The 27,561-nt window shown below is 39.9% G+C and overlaps 1 protein-coding gene across 1 annotated transcript in view; it reads left to right on the top strand.

The window, feature by feature from the left end:
* Positions 1-27,561, top strand: part of LOC149214447 (uncharacterized) — a 120,114-nt gene that overhangs the window by 67,824 nt on the left and 24,729 nt on the right. The gene's annotated exons all lie outside the window — the stretch shown is intronic.

A 27,561-nucleotide genomic window follows, 5' to 3' on the forward strand; every position in this document is an offset into this window, starting at 1 on the left:
CATACACAATGGTGTTTGTAGCTTTAGCCCATAAGAACTTCGGAAGGCTTTAATCATGAAGCATGGCATGAGTGGCTTCTACGATAGAATGGTTCTTCCTTTCAGCAACACCATTTTGTTCACGAGTATATGCGGTAGTAGTCTCCCTCTTAATGCCAACTTCTCTACAATAATCTTTGAACTCACTCGATTCGTATTCGGTTCCATTATCAGTCCTCAATGTTTTGATCTTCTTCCCGGTTTGATTTTCGACCAAAGCTTTGAAGGAACGAAACCATGAGAATACTTCGTCCTTTTTTTCAAGAAATATATCCAAGTCTTGCGAGAGAAATCATCTATAAAGGTTGCATAATATAAGTATCCTCCTAATGAGTTCACGGGCATTGCACCAGATAGATCAGAATGAATCAATTGCAATATGTCAGTAGTCTTGCTATCACTTGAGGGGAATGGTCCCCTTGTATGCTTTCCTTCAGCACACCCCTGACAAACACCTTCATGTTCTACTTTAAATTCGGGCATACCTGTCACCATCTTTCTTGCATCGGGTAGAGCCTTATAATGTAGATGAGCAAACCTCCTTTGCCATAATTCAGATTGAAGTGATGAGTCGCAAGACATAGCTCCCAATGGGCTTCCTCCAACTTGATATAGGTTATCAACCTTGAAGCCAAGTGTAAACGCATCTTTGAAACAATTATTCCACACACATACCTTTCCATTGATGAATGCCACCTTGAATCCTTTGTCCTCCATCGCCGAGATAGATACCAGGGTCTTCTTTAGATCGGGTACATATAGTATCTCTTGTAGATGAATGGTGTTACCCTGATTCAATTGAAGAGTAACATTCCCAACTCCCTTCATGGGATAGGTGGCATTGTCTCCAAGGATAATTTCTAAATTTGTATCCCTTTCAATCAGATTTGAAAGAGCTTCCTTATACCCGGTGAAGTGCCTTCAGGCACCACTATCAATCAACCAATTTCCCAAAGTGTTCGGAGGAGATGCACTTGAAAGCGCAGATATATGATAGAATTCTTTTTTCTTGTTATCAACAACATAGATTCATCATACCTAGTGTTTCTTGATCTCTTGGGAGGGCGACCATTTCCTTGATGAGAAGCAAGAGCATTCCTTTTTCCTTGGTTGTTGAATCTGCCATTCCTTTGATTGTTTCTGCCCCTGAAATTGTTGTTGTTGTGGTTGTCATTATCATGAGGTGTATCCATTCTATTAGGACACTCCCTAGCATAGTGACAAAACTTGTTGCAAATGAAGCATCTTCCCTTCCATTTTTGAAACCCGACCTTCCTTGACATTGCCTCTTTGAAACTGCATTGTTTTTCTTTTTAGCATGAGCGGAGAATGCAGTAGGATCATTCCTATTTGAAGGCATATCTAGTTCCACCATCCTTGTTTCTTCTTGAGAGCATATAGTCAACAATTCTTCAAAACCTGGAATCCTGTCGTTAATAAGAATAGTAGTGTTGAACACGTGCCATTCACAAGGGAGTCCTCTAAGGGAAATGAGGGTAACTCCCTATCAACAATAGCTTCTCCAATCGAAAGAAGATCATTTTTAGTTTTTGTAACCCTCATGAAGTAGGATTGAATATCTTCATTTCTTCCTTTCTTTATATTCTTCAGTTTGTTCTTCAGGAAAATAATTTGATTTGCATTGCTACATTTGAGCATGCCAACCAATCTGTCATATATCTCCTTTGAAGTGTTCAAACCGGAAATGTAAGTAACTAAATGCTTATGAATGGAATTCCCGATGATCTTCTTGGCTTTGACTTCACCCTTCTTGTACTTGGTCTTAGCAGCAACTGGTGCGTTAGAAGGAGGTTCTGAAATCTTTCCCTGCACATAATCCATCACATCTTGCTCTTCTAATGTCAAATCATGATACATCTTCCATGCATGATAATCAAACTTACCATGAAGCTTATCATCAGACTTGAAGTAGGATGTGGAAGCCATTGAATCTTATCTTTGATCAGTGATTTCTCCTCTCACTGTTTCTTGGGCTTTGTCTTCACCTCAGCTCCGATACCATGTTAATTTTAGGATAACAATGGTATGTTCTATGCTTAGAGCAATTTTACTTCAATTTCTTGATTAGCCCAATATCAATATCCAGTTCAGCAATCACATCATCATGCTAGTAAAATGCAGATAGAACATAAACAATAGCAGTAGAAGACAAGCCAACACAAGAAGACACAAGATATGGCACTAGCTAGGGACAAACCCCAATGTGGGGAAACCCTTCATCAATATTTCTTATAATTCTTCAAAAGTTCAGCACAGAGAGAGTACAATTTACAATATTCACTTGCCCAATTTGATCAGTCAAACAACAGAAACAAAAAGCCCTAACCAGAAAGTCAACGTTGGTCAACAGGGCTGAAATAGACCTCCAAAACAGCGTGGTCAACCTTGGTGAACTCAACCTCCAACAACAAGATAATGCAACCCAAAATATTCCGAAAATTACCAGTCAAACCTTGTCAACAAAAGTCAACGCAACAACTAGAACTACGACAGTCAATGCTAGTCAACGCTAGGGTCAAACAACCTCGGTTTTCGTGCCCATAATTGTGTCTTGCCCAAATAGAAGTCTCCCTCACAAAACCACAGTCAAATAGGGTCAACGCTGGTCAAAGTCAGCCTCCTGAAATTTTGGTCAAATTTGGTCAACGCAGCAGCTAGAAAAACCAGTCTTCCCTTCGCATGTGTGGAGAGAGAGAGGTGCCCAGAAATCTGTACCCAATCAAGATGAGAGAGAGAAAGATGAATGAGAGTGATGCCAAAATGACAAGGAGGCTCCTTGAATTTATATGCAACGTTGAAGGCTGGAGGAGACTAATTTGATGGCTGGCCGACCTTGACAATTTGTCCATAATCAAAATAAATTCGTAACTTCATTTGTACATGTTAGAATGGGATGATCTTTAGGTCAATCCTACACCTCTCGAAGAGAGGAATCCAAGAAAAATATGAGCTGCCTCATATGAGCTGTCCAATGTGAACTTTGGCCCTAGTTTCCAAATTTAACATGCTGCTACTGCATCAGCTACGGAAAAACATCCCAAATTATAGAACAAGTGTTCAACATAAATGCATCTCGATGTTGAAGATCTGACTGGTGCTAGTCTTAGGCTGTCCCTGTGAAGCCACTGCGTTGCTGCTGCTACTGCACTGTGCCTCCCTGCACTGCTGCAACTCTGCACTACGCTGCTCAAACTTGGCGTTCTAGCCACTGCATCTGTCGCTCCAACACTCCTCTGCACCAACTGACACTGGTCCATCCTGCTACTTCTGATCTGGGCTCCCGTAGCAAGGAATTGATCCGAGAGGTGGGCTCCTCAAGGATCCTGCCCATCTGTAGCTCTTTCGAACTACAACTCCAAATCAGCCAACTCCCTCCTAGAGGTATCTCGACTATCATGACAAACTCCTCCTCCTCGATCTTCGCGGGTGCAACGTTTGGATTGTGCTTCTCATCTTTGTCCTTCTTCCTGAAAGAACACTGTGTTGCATAGTGACCCATCTCACCACATGTAAGCACTTTATCTTCAAGACGTCCTTCTTCTGCCTCCGCTGCTCCTGTTGCCCCTTCGATGCAAGGATTGCATTCTCATCCTCCTCCTTGGTCTTCAACCCACTGCTGCTACTTCCGTCAAGCTTACACTTGTCCAAGTCTCTCCTAAGCTCCTCTTGCTTGAGAGCTGCCCACATCTCATCCCAATTCGGCAAATTTACCCTGCCCAGGATACTTTGGACAAAAACTTGCCGCTCATTTGAGATAGAATTGAGGGCCATTCTAACTAACTCGGAATCTTGAGGTGTAGACCCCACAGCTAATAACTCATCTCGGGTCTCATGAAGCTTCTTGAGGAATGGATCTACGCACTCCCCCTTCTGCATCTGTGCAAATCTCATTTTCTGCTCTAAGTACATCTTCCTCTGCTTGGAAGATCCCTGATACATTGTAGACAACACATCCCACATCTCCTTAGCAGTTCCTCTGCTAGCGATGTGACAGACTACATGATTGTTTACTTCGTAAAGTATCATTCTCTTTGCCTTCGCCATTTTTGCTCGTACTTCTTTAGCGAATCTTGATTTGCAGGCACAACCACCACGTTGTCGACATATGTCTTGAGAGCATGCTCATCTAGAAGGAATGGCATCCTTTCCTTCCATATGACGTAGTTGGATGCCCCATCCAACCTGTCTTGATCTCTCAAACAACTGGTTGCCATCTTTGCCTTGAAAAACTGTCGAACTGCTCATCTCTGCTCTTACTGCTGTTGCTCAGCCAATAAGAGAATGAAATTCTTGGCTAGAAGTCTACTGAGTAAAAGTTTCCTCACTGTGCTTCTCTTCTCTTTTGACGTCTTTCTTCCCAGCAAAACGACTTGTAGAAAAACTGCGTCCCACCAGCTCTTCCTCACGCTGAGGCTTCAGCGCCACTCCCTCTGCCACGATAAGATTTTGATTTGGAAGTCGTTCTCTTTGTTGACTCACCTAGAGAGAGACTGCCTCGAAATTCAGCGCTCCGGCCAGGATTGCGCAAACCCCTCTAGGGATTCAAACCGCTACCTCGTGCAGCTTTTTCGACCTCTTTTTCTTCTCAGCGCTTAGTTCTTTGGCAATATTCTTCTTGCTTCACCTGCACTTGCTCTGATACCATGTGAAAATTCCTTAAAATCGGGAATTCCTATTGCAGCACTGATGATATTTCTCCTACTTGTTAGATTTACATAAACAAGTTATTTGCAATTTCCTACGGAAAACATCGAAATACATACACTGTAGCCTACACTAATTAAATTTTATGCCGAAACAAGAAATTGAACAATAGACAAAGATACACACAAGTGAGTTGTTTTTGGACAAACGTCCCTGGAAAAACCCAATGCAGAAAAACTGGTGCAGCAGATTTGAGGGTTTTATTATTATGCAGTAGTAAATATGAATACAATCACTGGATTCCCTTCCAGCAATCCAGGTATAGAGAAATGTCATTGACAGAAGGATAAGTGAGATTACCTCACCCTATCACTAGAAATCTTGGTTGATCCAGCCCTTGAGTGAGCAGCCCCTAGCTGAATTTGCGCTGCCTCTGCGTCAACCCAACGTCTCACTATCTAGGAATTGCGTCACTCTTCCTGACTGCTCGATTTGCCTTTTGAAATTTGACTTCTGCTTGCCCGGTCTCACACCCCAAATCTAGCGACAGAATTCGATCTCCCAACAGATTTTCGGACTTCCTCTTGGCCTCTGTGTCAGCCTACGCTGCCTCTGCGTGGGCCTGTGTAGCTCTGCATCAGCCTCTTAGGCTCTGCGTTGCCACTGCAAGATCTCCCTCTGTCTTCTCTACTGAGTATTCTTCGACCGGGAAGAATTCCCTTTGGACACTGTCCCTACCCCTCACTGCAAAAGCTCACTTCGAATCTCTGTCCGGCAACTGCTTTGCTTCAGAAATTCGATCTTTTGAACTCTCTGCGTGTGTCTTCCAAATGACCCTCAAGCCTCCTTAAATAATCTTCTCGTTGAAATTCAACGACCTAGATTAGAAGCTAATTAATGGCTAAGGTCATTTCTGCTTGATCCTCATCTTCTTCTAAAATTTACACCCACAATTAGATTAATACCCATTAATTATTTTATTTTCCTAAGTTTAGACTTAGGGTCCCATTAAAAATAATTAATTATTTTAATAAAACTGTCTCCGGTTGGAATTTCGAAAAACGCTTTCTGGGTTCTTTGGAATATATGTGCCCAAGCCCCCCTGCAAAATTTGAGACTTAAAGCACATCTGATGCTACCAGAAATCAACACTGCATTCCCGCCCAGAAGCTTTCCTCACATGAAACTAATTTGCATATGGCCTCTCCTTTTGGTTTGCAGCTAGATGCCAAAGCACGCCAGTCATCTAAAAAAATCATTCTCCTCACATCCCACATAGAATTCAAGAGGGATTGAAGAGATATGAAACTGGTGGCAAACTGTGTAATGGCAGGGTGCACCAACTCCTTGTTGTTGGTGAATGTTCTCATCAAATGAAGAGCAAATGCATGATTATATATAAATTTTGTAATGCTTTTTTATGACTCAACAATATACTTGACAAAAGGAATTTTTCCTATGTCCTCCAACATCAAATCAATGCAGGCTGTAGCACAAGGTGTCCAAAATAAGTTAAGATGCCTTTCCATAAGCATCTTGCCAACAACAACATAATTTGCAGCATTGTCCGTTATGACTTGGATAACATGTTCTGGACCCACCTCCAGAATGAACGCATCCAACAAATCACATAATTACCTTGCATCTTTGATATGTGCAGATGCATCAACAGATTTCATAAACATTGTCCCTTTGGGACAAATTAACCAAGAAGTTTATAAGGCTTGTACCCTTTTGATCGGTCCAACCATTTGACATCACAACACATCTTGTGTGTGCCATGATGCCCTAAACTCCTTCAATCTCTTGGTGCAGAATACCTTTTCATTTTGAAGAATGTGCCCTCTAAAGTCATCATAAGAAGGGACTTTGTACCCTGGGCCAACAATAGCAATAGCATCAACTGCGGGCTGGAAAAATGGATTGTTCCTTGCAACGCTGAAAGGAATATCACTCCAAAGAAGAAATTTGCCCAACAACTTGTTAGCTTCTTCTTTCTCCCTTTTTTTAATAATTGAAGAGATAGATGGTTGTGAACCAGGTGTGGTTCTAGGAACAAAAAATGATGAGGCAACTACAAGGTTGGTTGTAGATATTGATGCTGAAGTAGAACCAATACCACTCTCATGTTCACCTCCCAATCCTGACACTCTACTCCCAGTCCCTGCTAGTTGACTCTTCAGAGCTGCCTTGGACAATTTGGATTGCTCTATATCTTCCAATGATTTGAGGGATTTTCGGATGATCTCTAGATTTGTATTTGTGCAAGGCCCTACCTCATGTCCAGGAATTTGTGCAAGGTGATACTTCAATCTGTATACCCCCCTGTCATATGATGCCCACATAATTTGCAAGTCAAGTTTGATCTGTCAAACCCTCCATTAGGTTCACCAAATTCCCATAGAGGGTCCAATTTCCTCTGCATGTTTGTAACTTTGTTGAACTATTGAGTTTTAATGTAAGATAAAGTTTGAAGTTGAACGCAGGGCACAAGAAGAATTGCAAGTTAAAAAAAAAAATTACATTCAACATATTGAATTTTTGACCAAAACAACCTCAACTCAATGCACAACAACGGAAAAAATACACATTCAAACCCAAGCAAAAATGATGGAAAAGAACTAGGGCACAAAAAGAAATTAAACTAATAAATCTAACAATCAAGTTTTTGTATTTTTGACCAAAATAAACGCTCTCCACTATCTGCAACAAAAATGAAAAAAAAAACACAATCAAATCCAATAAAAAATCATTGAAAATAAATGGGTGATAGAAACCCAAGGAAACACAAGAAAAAAAAGGGCCAAATTTGATGCCCATACTTGAAAACCACGCTTTGCTGAAGAAACTTGGTCCAAACTTGAATTTTTCTTGCTTGGGATGCTAAATTCCTTCACTTTTCTACTCTCTTGTCCTTGTAGATGACTTCTCCTCCTCCTTAACTCTCACTCTTGCTCTCTGTCTGAAAAAAATGACAAAAAAAACCTCAAAATTGCATTTGTAAGTCGTTGTTTTCGGCGGTCACGATTTTTAACGATCGGATCACGATCGCCGTGATTTTTTGAAAATAAAAAATCACTGAAAAAATCGACGATTATATCGGCCCAACAAAAAAATCGCGATGTTCGCAACACCGATGTAAATTATTCCTCCAAGACCTTGTCACTTGTTGAAGAAAGTGTAACTAGGTTCAGTCTTCATAAATGTACTTTTGATATTTGTATTTATTCAAGAAAAGAAATATTATTTTTGTTATATTTGTTAATGAGTTTCTTGTTCATTGCAATAGGTCTAGCACATGTCAAAGTGCTATAGGTGAGTCAAAGAGTCAAAAGAAAATGTTGAAGACCCTTAAGGGCATGTTACACCATGTATATATTTGTATAAGAGTCAAAGAATATCCCTCCAAGCAAAGACAAGTCCTCTCCATGCAACGACATCTTCAAAGGAGCAAAAAACGAAGAAGAAAAATGAAGTCGGCCTACTGTCCTCAAGTTGGCCTAAAGGAGAGACAGTCCTCTATATATAGAGGTTTTCCACTCCTTCAACAACAAGTCAACACACCTTTGAAATCAGCGAAGAAAGATAGCCGAGAAAAGGTGAAGAAAAGTTGAGTTTAGGGAGCCTCTAGTGCAACGAAGAAGGACAAGTCTAAGCGAAGTTTAAGGGATTGTTTTTAGGGTGAAAAACAGTCACACGTGTGAGAAATAGGGGACAATGTGCGGTTACATCAGCAGCAAGATCACAGTCATATATATCTTATTGTTTGGGCTAGAAAGTTAAGCCTATAAGGTCTCCTACTCAAGCGAAGGAGAGCCTCTCCCAAGCAAAGGTCAAAGGAGCCTAATATTCAAGGAAACCACCCACATGTGTGAGAAAATAGGGCTGCTGCACTGTCACATCAAGCCTACAACTACACATCAAGAAGAAACTCGGTTGGTCAAGAGAAGGAAGGTGTATCCATAGGTGAAGGATCTCACTAAGTATAAAAGATAAGTATCTCTTCTAGAGATCACATAAACAAGGTCTATCTCTAGTCGAAGAAGGAAGAAGGAGGACGAAGTGCCGGGGAACGAAGTGCCAGAAGAAGGAGGACGAAGTGCTAGGAAACAAAGTGCAGGAAGAAGGAAGGACTTGACTTGTGCTTGGAGGATATTCTTATCAAGGGTCTGGCATTGATCAATAAGAAGCTTCAATAAGAGAAATTTACGAAAGGGTTTTCCTCTCTAAAAGAGATCGGTTTTTCCCTGGCAGAGAGCCAACATCTTGTGTTCTTATTCTTATGTTTTTGGTAGCAATTTGATGAAGTAAACACATGCATTAATAAGAAGAGAAGAAGATTAAGCTAACAAGATAAATTGTAAAAGAGATTCACAAATTGTTATCAAGTCTAGAAGAATCCTACTATACCTCATTGCCCTAGATTCTTCAACATGGTATCAGAGCTAAGGTGACTCATCAAGGAAGAACATCTCAAGAACATCTACAAGGTTGAAGCATCAAGCCAAGAAGTCTCAATCACATCAAGGACAAGAAGGTCTACCATCTATCATTCATCAAGGAAGACTACAAAGCAAGAAGAAAAGCCTTATATAAAGGCACCTACAAGAAGAAAAATCAAAGAGGGACCTACATCAAGCTACACCATCTTCAAAAGGAAAAGCACTACAAAGTCAAGTCATCAAGCAAATCTCATCATCAAGCAAGTCCATTTGGAGAAAGCAACTTGAAGAACATCAAGATCTAAGGAAGGCAAGCCATCAAGTCTTCAAGAAGAAAGCAAGTCCACTACATCTCAAACTCTATCAAGTAAGTATATGTCCCCTCCTGAATATACCTCAATGTCTTTTTGCAAGGAAAGCAACAAATTGGTTGGGACCACTAACTTCCTTGCATGGAAGAAGAGGACTGATTTACTTCTCAAAGAGAATGAACTTCTAGACCACATCAAAGGGAATATCACTATCCCTGCTAAGGAACAAACTCAAGCCTTAGCCAAGTACAATAAGGATGAGACAAGAGCTCAAAGGATTCTAATAGAATCCATCAAAGACTCTCTCATTCCTTATGTCTCCAAATTTGAAACCTCAAAAGAAATCTATGACAAGCTAATAGAGCTATTCTCGGTAAGCACAACTAGAGAAGTGATATCTCTACAAAATGATTTGTACAAGATGAAGATATCAAAGGAAGGAATAGCTCCATACTTTATGAAGATCTCTGAGATGAGGGATCAACTTCAAGAGCTAGGAGAAGTCATGTCTGACAGAGAAATGACAACTGTAGTACTCATTGCTCTACTTGAGGATTGGGGCAACTTCACATCAAGCATATATGCCAAGAAGGAAGCTACTCCACTAAGTGAACTATGGTCTCTATGCAAGATAGAGGAAACTAGACTCAAAGCAAAGGATGATGTGGGATAAAAGGAGCAAGCATTTGCAACCATGGCCAAGAGAAAGGGAAAATTTGGCAAATTTGGTCCACGAAGAACAAGCAATAGAGATATGTCCAAAGTCCAATGCTTTGGATGCCAAGAATATGGACACTACAAAAGGGATTGTCCTAAACTTAAGAAGGACAACAACAACAAAAGAAAAAGGGAAGAAGCTCATGTAACTCAAGAAGTGAAAGAAGAAGACAAGAAGCAGAAGAAGGAAGATCCTCCAGATCTCTACAATGACTATGGCAACCTCTTTACGTAAAGTCTTCTTTCAAAGTTTTGAGTAGTATAGGAGCATGTAGAAATATAATAGAATGCATGGTTAAATATATCTTCTAGAATATAGGAGCATGGTGTAGATATAGCTCAAGATATTCATGTACGAGGAGCATACCGATTATAGGACCTCATCCATGATGAAAGAATAATTGATCATGATTAAAATCTTGGAAGGCCTCCATCATCAAAAGGAAGAAACATTTGTAGGATAAGGGTCTTCAAGATCCTCTGATAAAATCTTCAAAAGAAGAATCATAAATAAGAGCAAATGTTTCATTGGGAGTCCCATTCATGGGATTCAAGAAAGGATGATATGCAGGCAAGAAAAGATGAAGCAAGAAAGGCTACACCAATCAAGAAGATCCATCAAATGAAGCCAAGATGATCAAAGAAGAATCAAGATGAGGTATGTATACATCAAAGTTTAAGTCATGTCATCATATATATTATTGGGTCATGGGAATAGTTCTAAAGCATGATCAAGTATAAAAGGATCTCTTTCACCAATGACATGCTCGAAGGCATGTACTACAATGCAATGAAGGTCAACATGAAGAAGTGCTCCCATAAGGAGTATAAGGTGGTTGACTAATCAATCCAAGAAGAAGCAAATGAAGAAAGAGATCAAGCATGTGAAGAACACCATGGTCATAAAGAATCACTATCTGACAAGATCCACTAAAGACATCTCTCGAAAGAAGGCATGACAACTCTGACAAAGGAAGAAAAAGATCAAAGGACCCTTGACACCTATGAAGGCCTTAGAGATATCAAGATGCAGATAATTGATTCAACTCTACAAAGATGTCATGATGAAGAAGCCATCCAACAAAAGCACTATTTGATGTTGAAGCAATATCAGGATGAAGTCATGAAGGGCTACTAAATCGAAGTATGGGAACAAGCAAGTACAACTGAGCATCTATGTGATAAATATTCTAAAGCATAGTCAGATAACAAAGGAGTAGCCAGATGATGAAAGAACCTGACATATATCAAGAAGGCCACTTTCCACGAAGGGAGCAATGACATGACAAGACAGGAAGGAAAGTGATTGATGGCCAGTGCCCTACCAAGAAGAAGTTCAAACAAAGACTTCATGACATCAAAAGAAAGAAGGAGATCAAGCAGCTAAAGGACCCACAAAGAAGAAGTTGTTGATGTATGGACAAGTCCCTAGCTAAGAGGGAGTTCTAACAAGTTCCCAATTACAAAGGAGCTTGGGCAAGTTCCTTGTCAGAGGAAACTTGGGCATGTCTTCCTCAATTACAAGGAAGAGATAGACAGAACATTCTTGTCTTCACTTGGGAATAAAGAATAGAAGGATTGGGTAATCATCTGGCATTCGATACTCTTTGAGGATGTGTAGGGCATCCAAGACAAGAGTAGGCAAGAGGACCGATATTCTTTGAGGGCTGGGAACCCAAGACAAGAATAGTCCTAGAAGGTCATACTCAGTGAACACCCAGGTGGGTATGTACCTTGAGAGACAATGACTAAGGTGTCTATAAGTCATTGGTCTCGCCAACATTGTGCTCTAATCTTATGAGAGATAGAGCTGTTAGTCAAGGCATTGCTATGAACAATGTTGGTTACTATGATGCTATAACAGATGGATTGCCAATCCGGTTTCTCTTATGTGAATTCTTCAAGATTGAAAAATAGCCAAACACCTTATAATGATCTATGAATGCCTCCCTAGTTAAGAGGGAGTGTTGAAGAAAGTGTAACTAGGTTCGGGCTTCATAAATGTACTTTTGATATTTGTATTTATTCAAGAAAAGAAATATTATTTTGTTATATTTATCGATGAATTTCTTTCTCATTGAAATAGGTCTAGCGCATGTCAAAGTGCTATAGGTGAGTCAAAGAGTCAAAAGAAAATGTTGCAGACCCTTAAGGGCATGTTACACCATGTATATATTTGTATAAGAGTCAAAGAATATCCCTCCAAGCAAAGAAATTTCCTCTCCATGCAACGACATCTTCAAAGGAGCAAAAACAAAGAAGAAAAATGAAGTCGGCCTATTGTCCTCAAGTCGGCCTAAAGGAGAGACAGTGCTCTATATATAGAGGTTGTCCACTCCTCCAACAACAAGCCAACACACCTCTGAAATCAGCGAAGAAAGATAGCCAAGAAAAGGTGAAGAAAAGTGGAGTTTAAGGAGCCTCTAGTGCAATGAAGAGGGAGAAGTCTAAACAGAGGTTGAAGGGCTGTTTTAGGGTGAAAACAGTCACATGTGCAAGAAATAGAGGACAGTCTGCGGTTACATCAGCAACAAGATCACAGTCATATATATCTTATCATTTGGGCTAGAAAGTTAGGCCTATAAGGCCTCCTACTCAAGCGAAGGAGAGGCTCTCCCAAGCAAAGGTCAAAGGAGCCTAATATTCAAGGAAACCACCCACACATGCGAGAAACTAGGGTTGTTGTGCTGTCACATCAAGCCTACAACTACACATCAAGAAGAAACTCGGTTGGTCAAGAGAAGGAAGGTGTATCCATAGGTGAAGGATCTCACTAAGTATAAAAGATAAGTATCTCTTTTAGAGCTCACATAAACAAGGTCTATCTCTAGTCGAAGAAGGAGGATGAAGTGTCGAGGAACGAAGTGCTGGAAGGAGGACGAAGTGCCGAGAAACAAAGTGTCGGAAGAAGGAAGGACTTGACTTGTGCTTGGAGGATATTCTTGTCAAGGGTCTAGGGTTTGGCATTGATCAATAAGAAGCTTCAATAAGAGAAATTTATGAAAGGGTTTTCCTCTCTAAGAGAGAGAGGTTTTGCCCTGGCAGAGAGCCAACATCTTGTGTTCTTCTTCTTATGTTTTTGGCAACAGTTTGATGAAGTAAACACACATGCATTAATAAGAAGAGAAGAAGATTAAGCTAATAAGATAAATTGTAAAAGAGATTCACAAATTGTTATCAAGTCTAGAAGAATCCTGATTGGCCTAGATTCTTCAACATCACTAACCCTCTCCAAGTCTACCTACAACAAATAAATAACCTAGAAGAAGATGTTGGCTCTCCTCCTTGTGATCATGTCGGCCTAAAATTCATGAGGCAGTGTGTATATATAGCCACACTCGACCTCACTTAGAGGCAAGCAATTCGGTGAACAAGAAGAAGCATAAGTGCGAAGAAGAGCTAGAGAAAAGGAAGTGAAGATCAAGAGAAGGATAGCGAAGGAAGGATACTTCTTGGAAATCTGATTTGGGCATATATAATCTCCCTCATGTGAAGAATGGAGGTCCGAAAGCATAAAGAGAAGGTCGAAGAAACCACCGCTGCATTAAGGTGACTTTGTTTGATCTCGCAAGAAGTCGTCGAGGAGAAATAGGTCTCTCTCTTGAAGAGACTAATCAAAAGGCATAAATGACTCTAGGGTTTCTGAATTAGGGTTAACCTAAGAGACCGAGATTCTCTGGGGAAGCCGAGAAGAGCAGTGTGGAAGAATAAAGACTGAGATTCTCTCGTAGAAGTCGAGAAGAAAGAGTAGAGATCGATATTCAAAAGAACTAAGTCAAGGAGAGGAGTTCAAGGTCTAGGAGAAATCGAGAAAGGGAAGAGGCAGTGCATCAAGGCTAGTGGCAAGGGTCTTGGAATGACACTAGAGTCAAGGATCTTTGTCATGGTCTTAGTATTTGTCTATTGAAGATCCATAAGAATAATTTTCTGATTGGGTTTTCCTCTCAAAGAGTGAGAGGTTTTGGCCTTGGCTAACAAGCCTACATACTGTGTCTCATCTTCTATTGTTTATTGGGTAATTGTCTTGATGAAAAGAACACATTGATAATATAACAAAGAGAAGATCATAACTCAAGAAGTAAAAGTATATCACAAGCAATTATCAAGAAGAGAAATCTCCTAATCATTAATGCCCTAGATTTCTCAACACCATTGACTCCTAAGTTCATCAAAGCTAAGATGATCTCAAAAGACTACGTCAATCACATTGCATGGAATGCTAGATCTACTTTGATATAATCACATTTAGGTATTTTCAAAACAAGATAAGGAATAACACAAGTGTGAGCTAACAATCTTATTCACCATTGAAAGATATTGTTGACATTTGATGTATTATGAAAGGGTCTGTAAAAATACGTTGTATAAGAGGTCATGTTCCTTTCTCTTGAGGACAAAGACATAATCGATATAATAGGTTCTTCTTGCATGATCCTTTCTTTGCACATAATTTTTTGTGCTACAATCAAAGATATTTAGACCTAAGACAATCACTAAACGAAACATTGATGAGCTCCATTTCAAGTATAATGGCAATTCTAGGGTTTTCAACAAGCACACAAGTATACTTATAGAACTTGCAAATATGGAAGATGGTAGGTGTTGACCACTGGAGTGGCACCTGATGATTATATGAAGACTCCATGCCCAAGAATGATCTGAAGGACACTTGTAGCATCATATATCACTAGTCAACAAAGTTTTTAAACTCTACTTCTATTTCTAGGTGACAATGCCATTACTTCCGAAACTCACCTTAGGAATTTCCACCTTTGTGTGACGAAATGGTGCCATGATATTAACCATGAGGAAATTAAAATGAGACTTTTCATTTTTTCATTAGATGGCAATGTTATGGATTGGTTCATAGACTTACTTCCTAACAATTTCAAATTTTCCTGGATGCAGATTCCAGGTTCTTGCACACTATCATTTCACATCTAGCATGCATCTCCATATGGAGCCACATGTTGACCACTGGATTGGCACCTGATGATTATATGAAGACTTCATGCCCAAGGATGATCCGAAGGACACTTGTACTATCATATATCATTAGTCACCAAAGTTTTTAAACTCTACTTCTATTTCTCATCATCTTTCTTGTACCCAGATTCCACACCCAGCGGGGAATTGTTATAAGTGATATAAGTAATGATGAGTTTTGAGTCTATAACGGACCTAGGGTGTTGGGACTCGATCAGCAAATGAGTACATCTTGGAGTGTTTTTTTACTTGGTTAATTATCCCTTCTTTTTTAGAGGCAGATAATTTTCTAGGTTTTTCACTCACTTTTTACCCCAAAGTCGGGGTGACGATTTGAAGTTTGAGCCCCTAACACATCTTAGTGTCTAGAGTCGATGTACATTACCATAATAGATCACACAAAAAATTTCATGGAATTTGGTTAGTTCTAGGTAGTCTTTTTTTTTTAATTTTTTAGATTTTCTGCACTGCAGAAATTGCAATAAAAATTGTATTTGTAATGTAATAATTGATGTTTAGAGAGGTTGTATGGAGTATGAGTAATACAAATTGCACTTATCACCCTCAAATTTCTACTATGACACATTTTTGAAAGGTTAAAAATGTGTTTTGAACCCTCAAAACCCACTTTTCCTAAGTTCATTGGAAAATTTAGCAATTAATTAAGCCAAAAATTAAATAAATTGAGAAAAATAAATAGCCACACATGCTAAATTTTGTGGAAATGAGGTGGAAAATTATGGAGTTAAAGTGAAGTCCCAGGGTTGTATGGACTCATAAAATCCAAGAAATGACATGTGTTCAAATAAAATCGAATTTCTGACATTAAATGAGGAAACTGCTTACTTGGAAATTCGAATTTGTGAAGTTAATGCACATTTGGGAGGATTTGGGAGAATATTTGGTAGAGAGTTTTGTGGGAAATTGTCCCCACATGGGTTACCAGCCATCTACACTTGTCATTCCATCATAAAATTCGAATTTGGAACATAAGGAAAAAGAAAATGATGCCTACTTCATAGAAATCGTTTTTTACACTTGGCATTGGAGCCTCATTCAACAAATTCGAATTTCTCTTTGGGATTGGCTCTAATTCCATTTGTCATTGTCATTCTTCATTGAGATTTGTTTCGAACTCTCTATATAATAGAGTCATGGGCTCTCATATAAAATCATTGTCTACTAGCTCTTGTGCTTGTGGAAGCGCTTGCTACTTTGTACACTTTTCAAGAATATCAATGAAAAAACTTTGGGGGTCGATTCATTAGTGTTTTTCCTTTGGAGCATGGTGCATTGTGAGCTATTGGTATAATCTCTCTATGCTTTGAATTATTTTATTTTCCATATATTCTTGTAAACTTGCTAGTACACAACTATCTTGTAATAGCATTTGATTTGAAAGTAGGCTCTAGAGTTTGAAAGCTCTAGTTTCTATTAAAATGAATTTTTAGAAGTTTCAATTCATTGTTTGCTTATCTAAATTTATATGGACTAATGTTTGATTTGAGTATTGGAGAAGAATTTTTGTTGGATCAAGCGTGAGAGGAAAGTCTTTGGAAGACCAACCCACTCTTTGAGCACCATTCAAAGGAACTCTCATTTGTTATTTGGATTCACTTAGTTTATGTTACGAAAAGTGTCTTGCAAAGATTCGTTTTGGGCATTGCTTGTATACAAGCAATTATTTTAAAAAGTTTAAATCTCTGAAATAATGGTTCATTGATTCATATTAGCTATTTGAGAGCTTTTCTAAACTAAACTAAGTGATGGAGTTCAGTCCAATCACTTGATTTGGTTTATTGTATATTATTTAATTGTTTTCATATTCTTTCTACAATAATTTGTTTATTGGTCTTGCAACCCATAAGTAGAGTGTTGGTGATAAGAGCATCAAGGAAGGATCACACAGACTCTAACAATTTTCTTTGTAGGACCTCTCTACCCTTTCAAAGTTGATATTGTTGAGGAGGCCATGGGTAAAGAGGAGGGCTGCTATTTGGCAAGTCCGTGGGCTTTTGAGGAGGATTGAATCTTTGTTTTGTACAACATTTCATTCACCTTTGGAGGCCAAGCCTTGGGGCACCAAGAAACATTTAACTTCTTCAATCTCGAGAGCTTTCTCATTATACTTACTTAATTTTCTGAATTTGAGTTTCAAGAAGGAGATCTAGAGCTTGAGAAGCCCCATTAATTGTAAAGACTCTTCTTGAAGATTTACTTGAGACCTCTTCAAGGTTTCTTATCTTATAACATCTAATAGAAGCTTAGTTTTTCCTGAGGGAGCGTGGGTTTTCACCCAAGGGATTTTTTTCTCCTTTTTTGCAGAAGGAGGAACAGGTAGGTGGTTTGATTTTGAACTTGTTTTATAAGATTTTCATCTTGCATGCCTTAAAATTAACACAACATCACTTTCACAAACTAATTTTCTGAATTTGTTTTTTTATGTTACTTATTTTCGTGCTTTGCCATTTCAAGTTTAGCTTTCAAGTACAATTCTAAATCTTACTTTTGGAAGCAATTTATTTTATGAAGGTATCTAATTTCAAGTAACAAAGTTTAACCATTTGCTTCATGTTGGTCTCACAATAGGCTCATTGTTTACATGCTCATTTATTCAAGTTATTTGCTCACTTTGCAAGCACATAAATTTCAAGCTTCATTGCTTTAGTTGGTTATTGGTTTATCATTTGTCAATGCAATTATTTTGAGTAACATACAATTTTATATGTTAATGCAAGCTATGTATCTTGCATTATCTTGAACAACTATCCAAGTTATCTTTTCTGAACACATTTCCATTATATTGAATGCATTGCAAATCTCTATTTGGAAAACTTATCTGCATACCATATTAAGCATTTTGGTATAGTTGCATATCTTCATTAAAATTTACCTCCAACTTAAGTTGGCTGAATGAACATTTTTAGGGACCCTATACCTCTATGGACTCCTCATTGTGAGACCCAAATCTTTGGGCGAGGGTGAGGTCTCAGGACTAGAGTTCAATTGTAACTTTGTTGTAGCGCTAGTTAATAAAATAAACCAAGAACACTATTTCATCACATCTATTTTACTTGAAAAGTTCTTAAATTTCTTGCTATCTTGATGGTTAAAGTCTCATGAAAATTTTACTTCAAGTAGCATTTTGGATGCAAGCATTGTAATCTCTTAATTTTGCAACAAGTTTAGTTTAATTTTCTTGTACTTGGAAATTGGTTTACCTTTGAAGCTGAATTACATATTTTGCCATTTTGATGGCCATTGATCTCACTTTCAAGTACTCTCATTTTTGTCGCAAACTTAATTGCATGTTGTGATCTTGGTCTTGTTGATTTATGGTAGCTGTGAAAATTTCTAACATGAAATTCTACTGCAGTAACTCACTTATTTCTCCTACTTATCTTCCACAATAAGTTATTTACAAAAACCCTTCAGTAAACATTAAAATAAATTCTACTGCAGTTATCACATAATAGCATAGAGAAAATAACAGTGATATACAAGCACAAGAATCAATCACATCAACATAGTTATCTTTTGACAATTGTCCCGAAAAAACTCAATGCGGGAAAGCCGGTGTAATAGATGAGGGTTTATTTATTAATCTTCAGCAACAATCTCTTTACAAGGAACGATTCTACAAAATATAGAGACACTTCTGAGAGAAACACTTGAGACAATTTTCCTCCTCCCTTTGGAGAAATTTTGACACCCCGGAGACCCTCTATCGTTCTCTGCATCACCTCTGCATCACTTCTACATGAGGCTTGCATGAGGACTGCGTCTCCTGTTGCGCTCTCTTTGATCTTCCCTCTGCGCTGTACCTCTAATGCTCTGCGTCACCTCCTCCTCAGTCTCTGACTGATGCTGATGTCTTCCTCTTCCTTCACCCTGCAACACTCCCTCTGAAATCGAACTCCTTTTCCTTGAGAATCGATTTCTCTCGGGTTACTGAGTATTTGCCCGGTGTGTTTCCAAATGACTCTCAAGTCTTCTCTTATACTTTTCCTGTTGATGAATCAATGACCGAGATTAAGTCCCTAATCAACGACTAAGATTAAAACAGACTTGATCCTCGTCTCTTAGAAGCTTCTCACCCGTATCTTTATTAACACCCATTAATATTTTTATTTTCCTAAGTTTAGACTTAGGAACCCCATTAAAAATATTAATTATTTTAATAACTCATAATTCGGGTTGAATTTCTCCAAACGATTTCTGGGTCTTGGAAATCTCATGTATTCTAGCCTCTCCACAAAGTTTCAGACCTAGAGCACATCTGATGCTACCCAACATCAACACTCTCTCTTAGCGAGGATGTGCTCTAGAAATGCTTTTCAATAGAAGCATCACACTGACTCACGACATCGGTCCTCTGCGCTGTTAATGCTCGGCCTGCTGCCCCTCATCTACTGCGCTACTGCAACTTGTACTGCTGCCCATGACACTGCAACTGTCACTGCTACATCTGTACTGCAACTCCCTGTGAATATGTTGCATCATGCTTCCCATAGCACTGCCATTGCTGCACTGCAACTCCCTGTACTATCCGCTTCTGCTACTGAAACAGATTCTCAACCATCCCCATCTTCTCCCTGAAATAAACAAACTTTATTCTTCCTAGAGCCTTGGTGAGAATGTCTGCCACCTGTTCTCCTGTCGGGGTGTACCTTAACTGTACTGCCCTTTGTTGGACACAGTCTATGATAAAGTGACATTTGATGTCAATGTGCTTCAACCGATCATGAAAAACTGGATTCTCAGAGAGCTTGATGCAACTCTGATTATCACACGAAAATATTGGTCGCTTCCATCCTTCTCCTGAATAGATTCACAAGCAATTTCCTAAGCCATATGGCTTCATACGATGTTGTGCTAGCTGCCATATATACAGCTTCAGCTGAGCTTAGAACTACAGATTTCTATTTCCTACAACACTAGGAGGTCATTCCTGATCTAATGTTGAAACAGTACCCAATGGTACTTTTCCGATCTACTGAACTTCCGGCCCAATCTGCGTTGGTGAACCCACTCATCTTGATGTCATAGACTTAGGTGTACATTAGTCCATGCTCGACTGTTCCTTGTATATATCTGAGAACATGCTTAGCTGTTGCCTAGTGTGCCCTCTTTGGTTCTACCATGAAGTGACTGAGGGTGTTGACAGGGTAACAAATGTCTGGCCTAGTATTGACCAGTTACATCAGGGACCCTATGAGTTGCCTATACAAGGTGGGATCAACTTCTTTATCTTCGGATGCATCTATCTTCTTCTAGTGGTAATCATTCGAGTAGCCATAGGTCTACAACCCTACCTCTTTAGTTGCACCATGAAGTTATGAACTGACTGAGGGTGTTGACAACGTAACAAATGTCTGGCTTGGTATTGACCAGATACATCAGGGACCCTTTGAGCTGCTTGTACAAGGTGGGATCGAATTCTTTATCTTCGGATGCATCAATCTTCTTCCAGTTGGTAATCATTGGAGTAGCCATGGGTCTTCAGTCCTGCATTCTGAACCTTTTCAAAATCTCTGTAGTGTATCTCCCTTGTCCAAGGAAAATTCCACCCTTCTACTGCCAAAATTCCAACCCTAGGAAATAATGCATATGCCCCAAATCCTTCATGTCGAATTTTGTAGCTAGGTTTTCCTTGCAATCTTTGATGAGCCTGTTAGAAAAGGATCATCAACATATAACACCAGGATTAAAGGCTTATTCTCTACAACCAGATAATAGAGATTAGGATCTGCGTCACTCTTGAAGAATCCCATCTTCTGCAAGTAACCATCAATTCGACTGTACCATTCTTTATTCACTTGTTTAAGCCCATACAAGGCTTTCTTCAACCTGCATCCATGAGATTTATTCTCATGTGTCTCAAAACCCTCTGGTTGTTCAATGTATACTTCTTTTTTTATCACCTCGTTCAAGGATGCAGTCTTGATGTCCATCTGGTGAATCTCCCACCCCATCTGTGCTGCAAGGGATATCACGGATCTAATAGAAGTATACCTGGCTACTGAGGCGAAGGTTTCTTTGTAGTCTATTCCTTCCTTCTGAACAGACCCCTTAGCCACAAACCTGGCTTTGTATTTTTCCACACTGCCATTTGCAGTATATTTGACCTTGTAGATCCATCTCGAACCTACAACTGACCTATCTTGAGGCCTAGGTACCACTTCCCAGACGTCATTGACCATTATGGAATTGTATTCCTCCACCATAGCATCTACCCATACTTGATGCTGAACGGCCTCCTGAAAACTAGAGGGTTCTCCAACCTGAGTCCCCAAGGCCTGGTATCTGTCTGGCTGTCTACGCTCCCTTTTCTTGTTCCTAGGAGCACCAATGAAATCCTCTGCATCCCGTAGTATCTGTCGAAGTTCTAGACTCGTTCTTCAACTGGTAGTGGGTAGATATATCTGCTCCTCCTTTTCCTGAGACTCTACCTTTTGTGATACCTCTGGAGTTTTATCTTTAGGAGAAATACCGGTGCTAGTTTCCGTTGGTCGAAGTGGCTGGACCAATGAGTCATCTTTGATTGCTTTTCGGAAGGAATTTCTTGGGATTTCCTGAAAGCTCTGTACTCCATGAACTTTACATCTTGTCAAACTATGATCTTCCTATTTCCCGGAAGAGAGACTCTATATGCCTTAGTATTCTCGTTATATCCCACAAGATATCCTTTTTCTGTAGTTGGATTCAATTTCTTCCTCTTTTCTTTGGGTATATGGCAATATGCCAAACTCACAAATATCTCGAAATGATTCACCTCAAGCTTCTTATCGGTGAAGACACTCTCTGGAGTAATCTTACCTAATGCCCTATGAGGAGTCCTGTTCTGGACATAAACTATTGTGCTGCATGCCCATAGGAATTTGGGCATATCCTGATCATACATCGCCCTAGCTACTTCAACAATAGTCTTGTTCTTCCTTTCTGCTACTCCATTCTACTATGGATTATAGGGAGCTGTCCATTCTCTTCTGATGCCTTCCCTTGCGTGAAAATTAGTGAAGTCCTTGTCAATGTATATTCTCCACCATTGTCTGAGCGCAACACCTTTATCTTCTTTCTTGTCAAATTATCAACTAGAGCCTTTGAATTGACCAAAAACCTCATCCTTGGTTTTTAGAAAGTAGATCCAAGTCTTTCTGGAATGGTCATCAATGAAGGTGACAAAATATTTGGCACCACTAAGAGATTTTGTGGACATGGGTCCGTAGATATCTGAGTGTATCAATCGCAGAACACTCTTAGCCCTGTTGTTACTTCTAAAATAAGCCGCTTTGGCGTACTTGCTTAGCGCGCACCCTCTGCATACATCATCTTGTTTGGTACTCAACTCTGGAACTCCTGTGACAGTTCTTCCAAGAATTCTCAGAGCCCCATAGTGTAAGTGTCCCATCCTCCTATGACATAGTTCATTCAAATATTTTTCCCCATTGCTGCCTATCAGTGCCATTGGAGATTCTAGCTGTAACTTATACAGCCTGTTACTTCTGACTCCAATTTGGGCCTTCTTTTTCCAACTCGGGTGTTTGACATATACCTTCTTCCCAATGAAGAAAACATCATAGCCCTTGTTTTGTAGTTGAGATACAGAGAGTAAGTTCATCCCCAATCCTGGCACATGCAACACATTGGTTGCTTGAAGCCGATCCCCTGCTTCTGTTTGAAAGACTACAATACCTCTTCCAATGGGGGTACATTTTGACTTATTTCCCATGGTGATTTGGAAGTTCATATTTTCTTCTTGATAATTCGAAAAACATTCTCGTATTCTTGTCATGTGCGCAGAAGCTCCAATATCAATATACCAAACCTTAGAGGAGGCAGAACTTGCTAAGCAAGCGACTTCTTCTTCCAGTCTGGAAGCTAACATAGAATAATTGTGATCCATGTTCTTCGTGCTTTCCTCTTTCCCTGGAGAACTGCGTGAGTCCTTCTGAGTTGTTGCCCCAGCATTATGCTCCCGACTCATAGCAGATTCTCTAATCCTGTTGCCTGATCTCTACTCTAATACCATGTGAAAATTTCTAACACGAAATTCTACTGCAGTAACTAACTTATTTCTCCTACTTATCTTCCACAATAAGTTATTTACAAAAACCCTCAGTAAACATTAAAATAAATTCTACTGCAGTTATCACATAATAGCATAGAGAAAATAACAGTGATTTACAAGCACAAGAATCAATCACATCAACACAGTTATTTTTGGACCTTTGTCCCCGGAAAAACTCAATGCGCGAAAACCGGTGCAATAGATGAGGGTTTATTTATTAATCTTCAGCAACAATCTCTTTACAAGGAACGACTCTACAGAATATAGAGACACTTCTGAGAGAAACACCTGAGACAATTTTCTTCCTCCCTTTGGAGAAATTCTGACACCTTGGAGACCCTCTATCCTTCTTTGCATCACCTCTGCGTCACTTTTGTGTGAGGCTTGCATGAGGACTGCGTCCCCTGTTGCGCTCTCTGATCTTCCCTCTGCATTGTACCTCTGATGCTCTGCCTCACCTCCTCCTCAGTCTCTGAGTGATGTTGATGCCTTCCTCTTCCTTCACCCTGCAACTCTCCCTCTAAAATCGAACTCCTTCTCCTTGAGAATCGATTTCCCTAGGGTTACTGAGTATTTGCTTGGTGTGTTTCCAAATGACTCTCAAGTCTTCTCTTATACTTTTCCTGTCGATGAATCAATGACCGAGATTAAGTCCCTAATCAACGACTGAAATTAAAACAAACTTGATCCTCGTCTCTTAGAAGCTTCTCACCTGTATCTTTATTAATACCCATTAATATTTTTATTTTCCTAAGTTTAGACTTAGGAACCCCATTAAAAATATTAATTATTTTAATAACTCATAATTCGGGTTGAATTTCTCCAAACGATTTCTGGGTCTTGGAGATCTCATGTATTCTAGCCTCTCCACAAAATTTCGGAGGTAGAGCACATCCGATGCTACCCAAAATCAACACTCCCTCTTAGCGAGGAATGTGCTCTAGTAATGCTTTTCAATAGAAGCATCACACTAATCCACGACATCGGTCCTATGCACTGTTGATGCTCGGCCTGCTGCCCTCATCTATTGCGCTACTGCAACCTGTACTGCTGCCCATGACACTGCAACTTTCACTGCTACATCTGTACTGCTGTTCCCTCTGAATATGTTGCATCATGCTTCCCATAGCACTACCACTGTTGCATGCAACTCCCTGTACTATCCGCTTCTGCTACTGAAACGGATTCTCAACCATCCCCATCTTCTCCCTGAAATAAACAAACTTTGTTCTTCCTAGAGCCTTGGTGAGAATGTTTGCCACCTGTTCTCCTGTCAGGGTGTACCTTAACTGTACTGCCCCTTGTTGGACACAGTCTATGATAAAGTGACACTTGATGTCAATGTGCTTCGACCGATCATGAAAAACTGGATTCTCAGAGAGCTTGATGCAACTTTGATTATCACACAAAATATTGGTCGCTTCCATCCTTTTCTTGAATAGATTCACAAGCAATTTCCTAAGCCATATGGCTTCATACGATGTTGTGCTAGCTCCCATATATTCAGCTTCAACTGAGCTTAGAACTACGGATTTCTGTTTCCTACTACACCAGGGGTCATTCCTAATATAATGTTGAAACAGTACCCAATGGTACTTTTTCGCTCTACTGAACTTCCAGCCCAATCTGCGTCAGTGAACCCACTCAGCTTGATGTCATAGCCTTAGGTGTACATTAGTCCATGCTCGACTGTTCCTCGTATATATCTGAGACCATGCTTGGTTGTTGCCTAGTGTGCCCTCTTTGGTTCTACCATGAACTGAGTGAGAGTGATGACAGGGTAACAAATGTTTGGCCTGGTATTGACCAGATACATCAAGGACCCTATGAGTTGCTTGTACAAGGTGGGATCAACTTCTTTATCTTCGGATGCATCAATCTTCTTCCACTTGGTAATCATTCGAGTAGCCATAGGTCTACAATCCTGCCTCTTTGGTTCCACCATGAAGTTATGAATTGACTGAGGGTGTTGACAGCGTAACAAATGTCTGGCCTGGTATTGACCAGATACATCAGGGACCCTTTGAGCTGCTTGTACAAGGTGGGATCGACTTCTTTATCTTTAGATGCATCAATCTTCTTCCAGTTGGTAATAATTGGAGTAGCCATAGGTCTTCAGTTCTGCATTCTAAACCTTTTCAAAATCTCTGCAATGTATCTTCCTTGTCCAAGGAAAATTCCACCCTTCTACTGCCAAAATTCCAACCCCAGGAAATAATGCATCTGCCCCAAATCCTTCATGTCGAACTTTGTAGCTAGGTTTTCCTTGCAATCTTTGATGAGCCTGGATGAGCTTGTTAGAAAAATATCATCAACATATAACACCAGGATTAAAGGCTTATTCTCTACAACTAGATAATAGAGATTAGGATCTGCGTCACTCTTAACGAATCCCATCTTCTGCAAGTAACCATCAGTTCGACTGTACCATCCTTTATTCCCCTGTTTAAGCTAATACAAGGCTTTCTTCAACCTGCATACATGAGATTTCTTCTCATGTGTCTCAAAATCCTCTAGTTGTTCAATGTATACTTCTTTTTCTATCACCTCGTTCAAGGACGCAGTCTTGACGTCCATCTGGTGAATCTCCCACCCCATCTGTGCTGCAAGGGATATCATAGATCTAATAGAAGTATTCCTGGCTATTGGGGCGAAGGTTTCTTCGTAGTCACTTCCTTCCTTCTGAGCAGACCCCTTAGCCACAAACTTGGCTTTGTATTTTTCCACACTGCCATCTGCAGTATATTTGACCTTGTAGATCCATCTTGAACCTACAACTGACCTATCCTGAGGCCGAGGTAGCACTTCCCAAACATCATTCACCATTATGGAATTGTATTCCTCCACCATAGCATCTACCCATACTTGATGCTAAACGGCCTCCGGAAAACTAGAGGGTTCTCCAACCTGAGTCACCAAGGCCTGGTATCTGTCTGGCTATCTACGCTCCCTTTTCTTGTTCCTAGGAACACCAATGAAATCCTTTGCAGCCCGTAGTATCTGTCGAAGTTCCCGACTCGTTCTTCAACTGGTAGTGGGTAGATCTATCTGCTCTTCGTTTTCCTGAGACTCTACCTTTTGTGATACCTTTGGAGTTTTGTCTTTAGGAGAAATACTGGCGCTGGTTTTCGTTGGTCGAAGTGGCTGGACCAATGAATCATCCTTTGACTGCTCTTCGGAAGGCATTTCTTGGGATTTCCTGAAAGCTCTGTCCTCCATGAACATTACATCCTGTCGAACTATGATCTTCCTATTTCCCGGAAGATAGACTCTATATGCCTTAGTATTCTCGCTATATCCCACAAGATATGATTTTTTTGTAGTTTGATCCAATTTCTTCCTCTTTTCTTTGGGTATATGGCAGTATGCCAAACTCCCAAATATCTTGAAATGATTCACCTCAAGCTTCTTACTGGTGAAGACACTCTTTGGAGTAATCTTACCTAATGCCCTGTGAGGAGTCTTATTCTGGACATAAATTGTTGTGCTGCATGCCCATAGGAATTTGGGCATATCCTGATCATACATCGCCCTAGCTGCTTCAACAATAGTCCTGCTCTTCCTTTCTGCTACTCCATTCTACTTCGGATTATAGGGAGCTGTCCATTCTCTTCTGATGCCTTCACTTGCGTGAAAATTAGTGAAGTCCTTGTCAATGTATATTCTCCACCATTGTCTGAGTGCAACCCCTTTATCTTATTTCTTGTCAGATCATCAACTAGAGCCTTGAACTCTTTAAATTGACCAAAAACCTCATCCTTGGTTTTTAGAAAGTAGATCCAAGTCTTTCTGGAATGGTCATCAATGAAGGTGACGAAATATTCGACACCACTAAGAGATTTTGTGGACATGGGTCTGTAGATATCTGAGTGTATCAATCCCAAAACACTCTTAGCCCTATTGTTACTTCTGGAATAAGCCGCTTTGGCATACTTGCTTAGTGCGCACCCTCTGCATACATTGTCTTGTTTGGTACTCAACTTTGGAACTCCTGTGGCAGTTTTTCTAAGAATTCTCAGAGCCCCATGGTGTAAGTGTCCCATCCTCCTATGCCATAGATCATTCAAATATTTTTCCACACTGCTGCCTATCAGTGCCATTGGAGATTCTAGCTGCAACTTATACACCCTGTTACTTCTGACTCCAATTTGGGCCTTCTTTTTCCAACTCGGGTGTTTAACATATACCTTCTTCCCAATGAAGACAACATCATAGCCCTTGTTTTGTAGCTGAGATACAGAGAGTAAGTTCATCCCCAATCCTGGCACATGCAACACATTGGTTGCTTGAAGCCGATCCCCTGCTTCTGTTTGAAAGACTACAATACCTC

The sequence above is a fragment of the Pinus tabuliformis genome, chromosome 1_1 (assembly GCF_031772625.1).
Source record: "Pinus tabuliformis cultivar Carrire ecotype Pingquan chromosome 1_1, CPIR1, whole genome shotgun sequence".
NCBI classification, from domain to species: Eukaryota; Viridiplantae; Streptophyta; class Pinopsida; order Pinales; family Pinaceae; genus Pinus; species Pinus tabuliformis.